Here is a 5,831-nt window from a genome sequence, read left to right on the forward strand (position 1 = left end):
TGATCCCTCCAAACATTGAAAACTGTCATTAAATATTCTTATTTTTATAACAATATATGTATCTGCATAAATTTAATAAGAATCTGTTCTCCTGTGACAGAAAGCAATTGAAAATATTGGTTATATCACCAAGGCTTTGACTGAATTTTATATTCAAGAATGACAGACATAGACTCAGACAGCTTTTAGAAATTGCCAAGATTCCAGCAAAATAATCTTATATATGATCAATCACTATTCTTGCTGCACTTATGTAAATAATCAGGCCAAATTTAATATAGACAAATTAATTGTACTGTGATTATCTTTGATAAAAGGGGGAATAATTATGGAGAAAGAAATTATGTCTACACCTATATAGATATTAGATTTTTGTTCTAGTAATTGAAACTGCATTACTTTGGCCACCTGATGCAGAAGAACTGACTCATTGGAAAAGACCCTGATGCTGGGAAAGATTGAAGGCAGGAGGAGAAGGGGACGACAGAGGATGGGATGGTTGGATGGCATCACCGACATGATGGATGAGTTTGAGTGGGCTCCAGGAGTTGGTGATGGACAAGGAAGCCTGGCGTGCTGCAGTCCATGGGGTTGCAAAGAGTCAGACATGACTGAGCGACTGAACTGAACTGAACTGAATTTTCTTCAAGGTTTTATTACATGCTGTAAGCTGGACTGAATTCTAAACTCTTTTAGTTTCTCCAAATATCTAACTACAAATCTCTAAACTAACATTTCCATTTTTCTTCTACTCATCTGACTTGAAATCAGTAAGAACAAAGATTACCCTTAAATCTTCTTAGAAAGGATCATGCCAGGTTCTCCTCACTGCCCAGATGGCAGTCAGACTTCAGAGGCTCCAGCCTTAAGTGCACATCTCACAGTAAAGAAGAGTCCATCTGACACCTAGTTCTATACAAGCCATGGAGATGTCTGAATCCAACCAACCAGAAATTGAAGCAGATGTCAGTTGAGGGAGACAGCTTTCTTACGATGATTGGAACAGACCTGTGTATCTTTTTCCTTAACCTCTTCTTTTTCTTGGAAAAACAACGCTCATATCCACATTTCCAATCTATTGTAAAAGTGGGAAACTTACCTATTTGTTGGGTTTGCCAGCAGAAATTTCTATCTGTTTATTTCAATGGTGACTCTTTAGTCCATACTATAACAATTCTTTTCACTTGTCACAAGTGCCACTGCTAATTTCACTTGGTGTCTCCTTGACAGCAGCTATAGAGTAAAACTTGAAGCATCTCATTGGTCCATGGCCACCTTCAATGAGAACTTCCAGAAGGCATACATGACTCTAAGTTTGCTTCCATATGGAAAGTCCTCCTCCTTTGGGTTGGAAAAAAGTGCTAATGAATGCTTGATCAGAAATTTCTCTCTGACATTAGCAGAGCTGGCTGGTTCCACAGCCAAGGCAATAGCAACCAAGTGGTGATCATTTGACTCATTGGCTAAAGTATTGGCTTGACCAAGATGTTTGTTCAGGTAACTAACATCGTACGGAAAAATTTGAATGAAAATTTTTGCCAAACTAATAATTTGGGACAATCACATAGTCCTCAGTTATCTACTTGTTGAACAAAGAGGCATTTATGAAATAACAAATACCACCTTCTGCACAAGGATAAATACCACTGGAGAGATTTAAATCTCAATTACACAAAATCAGGAAACAAGCCCATTGGTTACAACAAATTTTACCTGATGACATCTGATCTTTTCACCTATTTAGCTGGTCACTCTCAGATTTGAGTTCCTGTTTAAAAATCATCATGCAAACTGAACTTGTCATATTGCTTTTAACTCTGTTTTGTGTAACCATTTTTAACTTTTGTTCCTTTTGCCCTTAAAATTTTTTATTTATTATTATTATTATTTTACTTTACAATATTATATTGGTTCTGCCATACATCAACATGCATCTGCCACGGGTGTACACGTGTTCCCATTCCTGACCACCCCTTCCTCTCCCCTCCCCATACCATCCCTCTGGGTCATCCCAGTGCACCAGCCCCAAGCTTCCTGTATCCTGCATCGAACCTGGACTGGCAATTCATTTCTTATATGATATTATACATGTTTTAATGCCATTCTCCCAAATCATCCCCCCCTCCCTCTCCCACAGAGTCCAAAAGACTGTTTTATACATTTGTGTCTCTTTTGCTGTCTCGCATACAGGTTGTCATTATCGTCTTTCTAAATTCCATATATATGTGTTAGTATACTGTGTTGGTGTTTTTCTTTCTGGCTTACTTCACTCTGTATAATAGGCTCCAGTTTCCTCCACCTTAAATTTTTATAAAAAGGATGAACCTAACAGGGTGATGTTGGCTCAGCACTTCGTGATATCTCCAGTGCTTATGATCTTGATAAGGTATAGACTTTAGATGAGAAAACCTGAACTTAATAATGCTATAAAATTTGTTCTTATGTGCAAAGATGGGTAAGACTGTTCTAGCAACTAGTAGAGGGCCATCACATCATGTGAACTTGATACTTGCTTTGGGATTAAGTTGCTGTTCAAAACAGTAACTAGAAAACAAGATATTTAATTTTTTCAGTTATAAAATACTTCTCAGTTTAGGAGCAAATGGCAAAAATATCTTCATTTTTACATTTATTCTATGTTTCTCAGAGAATAAAGGAGAAAGCTTTAATAGGAAAAAATAATTAAACTGCACCGTTTTTCAAATTTACATGTACTACATTCTTTCCCTCAGACTTAGTTATTTGATGGTTTTTATGGATAATGCAAGAAGTACTGCCATATTAAATAACAATTTAAAGTTAGGCTTTTTGAGACACAAATCAGCCACTGAAATAATTGTAAGCCATATATGGGTAGTGAATGGATTACCCAATACTCCAGAACACTTTCAGAGGAGACTGGGAAGCTGGAAAGATGACTTTGAATATGTTCTCTGACAAGTTGTCTCTGAGCTGAAATAGGACAGTTTACTGCTTACATGCAAAGCAACTTAAGAAGCAAACAGAACAGAGGCATCATCTTCTATAAAGAAAGAAGACAATTTATTTCCTGAAAAATAAGCAGAGGGACAAACTACCAGAGTACAGCCAGGCATTTTGCAATTCAGAGAATGGCTGTAGTTGGTTTATAATGAGTTTTTCAGGGAAGCAGTGTGGAGCTACCCTCTGGAACTTTGCAATATTAGTGCCCTCAAACAGCTTTAAAAATGAAAAATCTTTGTCCCTCAAATAGCATCTTTTATGTTTAATTTATTTTCTTTAGCTTGAACAAAGCCTCCCTATTTATTTTTCGTGGCCCCAGGGGTTAACAATTTATTTTCTTCAGCCTCAAGAAGGTCGCTTTCATTTATTTTCCACAGATCAAGGAGGAAACTTCTAGATGCAGATCAAGTGGTAGCACTGCCCATATAAGCTAAAGGATAGAGCAAGTATGGAAGTTTATTCCTCTGTCCTTGTTATGCATTTTTCTGCATCTGACAGCACACATCAGGTTTAATTGTGTGTAGTGATGTAGGAAGCTGCAGTTACAGATTCCTGTGACAATGTAATAAATTGCCGTTTGTTTTGAAGACTCCATAGTGGTGTGTTAGACCCAGCTGGTGCTGTCTCGTGAAAGTTGATTTGTGAACCTCTTCCTAACACCGGTGATATTTTGCTGGTAGCTTGAAATTGACCACAGTGGAGGCATTTATACCAAAGAAATTGGCAAATGTCACAAATCAAGTCTTTTGCTTCTTTTTTTCTCAATTTGAAAGCAATCACTGTTTATCAACTGACTCTATTACAAAAATAATCATGGTAGATACCTTAGTTGGTAGGTACACTTCAACCTGTTGATCTAGTCTTCCCTGTTGCCAGCATTTCCACCTTCTATAAAATGCATGGTCTTTTTCTTCATTCCACCTCATTAAGAAGGTAATTTGAAGGGCCACAGATAGTTATTTGCTTTTTTAAAATGTTTTCCAACAGTATAGATCTCATGAGTCAAACCCTCCATATAGATGATGCTGTATTAGTCAATAGAACGAGCAATCAAGACATTATTCTTCAGGGCAATTTGCTTCTTGTTGATTTTGCCATAACCATGCTTGTAGACCAGATGGTTTGCAGACTTCAGATTTGGTAACATTGTTGCTGTTGTTCAGCTGCTAAGTCCTGTCTGACTCTTTGTGACCCCATGAACTGCAGCATGCCAGTCTTTCCTGTCCTTCACTATCTCCCAGAGCTTGCTCAAACTCATGTCCATTGAGTCGGTGATGTCATCCAACCATCTCATCCTCTGTCATCCCCTTCTCCTCCTACCTTCAATCTTTCCCAGCATCAGAGTCTTTTCCAATGAGTGAGCTCTTTTCATCAGGTGACCAAAGTATTGGAGCTTCAATTTCAGCATCAGTCCTTCCCATGAATATTCAGGGTTGATTCAGGTTACCTGTATGGTTCCATAATTCTCAGTATGTTAACTGAAACCTTGCTGAGCTTCGCAAAGGAGTCATTGAAGATCTGACAGAGGCAAAGAAGCTGCAACACCTTTCAAACATTTGGGTTCACACCAACTGATACCTCTGATCTTGATGACAAATGCCAATTTGGGTTCGGTGGGTACATACAAGTTGCCAGCTTTTCATGCTATCCTAGCCACTCAAATTTCATTTCTGTACATCTCCCTGTATTCCTTGTGGTGGTGTTTAGCTTTTTCAGAGAGAAGCTTCCTCTTTGCCTTTCGAAGCATTTTCTGGGCACAAACTTCTTTCTCAGGCACTTGATCTTAAGCTCTGCCAAATTCTTTAGCTTTATCTTGAGGGTTTCTGGCATAGTATGAAGCTTCTTTTTCTTCTCTTCTGCACCTTTCCTGGTTGCAACCCAGAAAGAGGGCCTTTTGCTTCTTTAGAGAGCTAGTATTAAACATGTTCCAACACACTTACTCTAAGAGTGTGTGTATCTGTGTATGTATCAAATGTAATTGAACAACTTTACTGTTTCTGTATGTAGAAGGATTAAAGTCATAACTGCATGGAGATTTTGTTTTTTCATTCAGTTAGTTTTTCAGAAGTCTTCATGTGAAACTGATATTCCTCCCTTGGGTCTTTAACTAGTCAACTTTATATTTGTTTTTAGTTTCTACAACTTAAAGAACTTTTGAATATTAGGCATTAAAAATCCATATTTCTTTAGCACAGTCTCTCCAAACATCCATTCAATATGGAATCCCTGTGTATGCATGCTAAGTCACTTCAGTCATGTCTGACTCTTTATGACCCTATGGACTGTAGCCCACCAGGCTCCTCTCCCCCTGGGATTCTTTAGGCAAGAATACTGGAGTGGGTTGCCATGCCCTCCTCCAGGGGATCTTCCCGACCTGGGGATCCAACCCACGTCTCTATGTCTCCTGCATTGTCAGGCAGGTTCTTTACCACTAGGACTACTTGGGAAGCCCTATAGAGTTCCTGAATTAATCTATTTTCTTATTCTTCTGTCTCCTATCTTCTCGTCATAGTAGCCAATCTTTAACTTTCACTGCAGACTCAGACAGAAATATAAGACCCTCTGAGACTGACAAACAGTATTGTATTTTTGGCTAAAACATAATAGTTTAAGGCATATTCCTTGGGGAAAAATGAAAATAAATGACAAATATCCAAACATTAATGTTTGCCTTGAAAATATATCTAGAATCCCAACTAGCACATTTAGAAGCGAGAGATCAAGCTTGGTAAACCACTTACAACCATGCCACATGAGAGAAAGTTGAATGAAAGAAAATACTAATTCAGATGATGTTGTAGATGCCAACCCAAAGTCCTTCCAACCACAAAATGCTAGATGTGAGACTC

General features: G+C 38.2%; 1 pseudogene; it reads right to left on the reverse strand.

The window, feature by feature from the left end:
- Positions 1-1,257: 1,257 nt before the first annotated feature.
- LOC129650888 (60S ribosomal protein L7-like) lies at positions 1,258-4,842 on the reverse strand (annotated as a pseudogene).
- Positions 4,843-5,831: the final 989 nt, after the last annotated feature.

This window comes from Bubalus kerabau, chromosome 4 (assembly GCF_029407905.1).
Source record: "Bubalus kerabau isolate K-KA32 ecotype Philippines breed swamp buffalo chromosome 4, PCC_UOA_SB_1v2, whole genome shotgun sequence".
NCBI classification, from domain to species: Eukaryota; Metazoa; Chordata; class Mammalia; order Artiodactyla; family Bovidae; genus Bubalus; species Bubalus kerabau.